We start from the raw sequence: 2,208 nt of genomic DNA on the forward strand, positions 1-2,208 counted from the left end.
CCATTTTACATCAGTAGTTTTCATAAAGTGCCTAACAGAAACCCAGCCTAAAATCCCCAAAGAGCAAGCAATGCAGATGTAGAAGCACAGTGGCCACAAAAAAATCCCTAGGAAGCAGGAACCTAGGAAGAAACCTAGAGAGGAACCAGGGTCAGAGCGGTGATCAGTCCTCTTCTGGCCATTACGGGTGACAGGTAGCCTAGTGGTTAGAGCAACCGAAAGGTTGCAAGATCGAATCCCCGAGCTGACAAGGTAAAAATTTGTCATTCTGCCCTATGAACAAGGCAGTTAACCTCTCTAGGGTACGTGATACGGTAGCATCCCACCTCTTCAACAGCCAGTGAAGCTGCAGGGTGCCAAATTCAAAACAACAGAAATCCCATAATTAAACATACATGTATTTTACACCATTTTAAAGATACACTTGTTGTAAATCCATCCACAGCCTCCGATTTCAAAAAGGCTTTACGCCGATAGCAAACCAAACGATTATGTTAGGTGAGTGCCTATTCACAGAATAACACAGCCATTAATCCAGCCAAAGAGAGGATTCACAAAAAGCAGAAATATAGATCAAATGAATCACTAACCTTTAATGATCTTCATCAGATGACACTCATAGGACTTCATGTTCCACAATACATGCATGTTTTGTTCGGTAAAGTTCATATTTATATCCAAAAAATCTGAGTTTACACTGTCACCTTACGAGAGCCACATCAATTTACAGGAATACTCATAATAAACATTACTAAAATATACAACTGTTGTGCAAAATTTGAGATGCACTTCTCCTTAATGCAACCGCTGTGTCAGATTTCAAAAAAGCTTTACGGAAAAATTAAACCATGCAATAATCTGAGTCGGCGCTCAGAGCCCATCAAGACACAAATATAACCGCCATATTAAGCAGTCAACAAAATAAATAGCATTATAAATCTTCACTTACCTTTGCTGATCTTCGTCGGAATGCACTCCCAGGACTCCCACAAGAAATGTTTGTTTTGTTCGGTAATGTCCATCATTTATGTCCAAATAGTTACTTTTGTTAGTGCATTTGGTAAACAAATCCAAAGTCACGAAGCGCGTTCACTAACAGCAGACAAAATATCAAAAAGTTCCATAACAGTCAGTAGAAACATGTCAAATGATGTATTGAATCAATCTTTAGGATGTTTTTAACATAATTCTTCAATAATGTTCCAACCGGAGAATTCCGTTGTCTTCAGAAAAGCAAATGGAACTGGAGCATACTCATGTGAACGGGCATGGTCAGCTCGTGGCTGCTGGCAGAACTCTGACTCATTCCACTCTCCTTCAGCGCCACTTCACAGTAGAAGCATCAGACAAAGTTCTAAAGACTGTTGACATCTAGTGGAAGCCGTAGGAAGTGCAACATTACCAATATCCCACTGTATCTTCAATAGGAGCTGAGTTGAATATAGACCAAACTCAGATTTCCCACTTCCTGGTTGGATTTTTTTCTCAGGTTTTTGACCATTAAAATAACATCCCTCTAGTGACCCTAAACTTTTCAACGGTAGTGTATGTATTCATTTCAGTAGGCTGTATGGGAATGGGAATAAAACTATTCTAAAACTGGGTAGGAGTCGAACACTAAAAAGAGGAAAAAGTCGTGAAAATGATGAGCTATATCATCCTACACTCAACATCACAAGGGTTAGTAACTATACAGACTCATTTCATAGAACTTTAAAACACTGGCAGTTTGTCTACTCCACTTCTTTAGTCTACACTCTGATCACTCCAGATAGCCCAGTGAATAAAACAAATGCTGACAATACTGTTGTCATCCATACAAGTCTTAGCAGCATGAAATAACGTCTATCCATCATCTATCCCTTGATCCTGACTAGTCACCCAGTCCCTGCTGCTGAAAAACATCCCCACAGCATGCTGCTGCCACCACTCTGCTTCACTGTAGGGATGGTGCCAGGTTTGCTCCAGACATGACACTTGGCATTCAGGCCAAAGAGTTCAATCTTGGTTTCATCAGACCAGAGAATATTGTTTCTCATGGTCAGAATCCTTTAGGTGCCTATAGCCAATCTCCAAGCAGAATGTCATGTGCCTTTTACTGAGGAGTGGCTTCCGTCTGGGCACTCTACCATAAAGGCATGATTAGTGGAGTCCTGCAGAGATGGTTGTCCTTCTGGAAGATTCTCTCATCTCCATAGAGGAACTCTG

Source organism: Oncorhynchus nerka, unplaced genomic scaffold (assembly GCF_034236695.1).
Source record: "Oncorhynchus nerka isolate Pitt River unplaced genomic scaffold, Oner_Uvic_2.0 unplaced_scaffold_3670, whole genome shotgun sequence".
Classification (NCBI taxonomy): Eukaryota; Metazoa; Chordata; class Actinopteri; order Salmoniformes; family Salmonidae; genus Oncorhynchus; species Oncorhynchus nerka.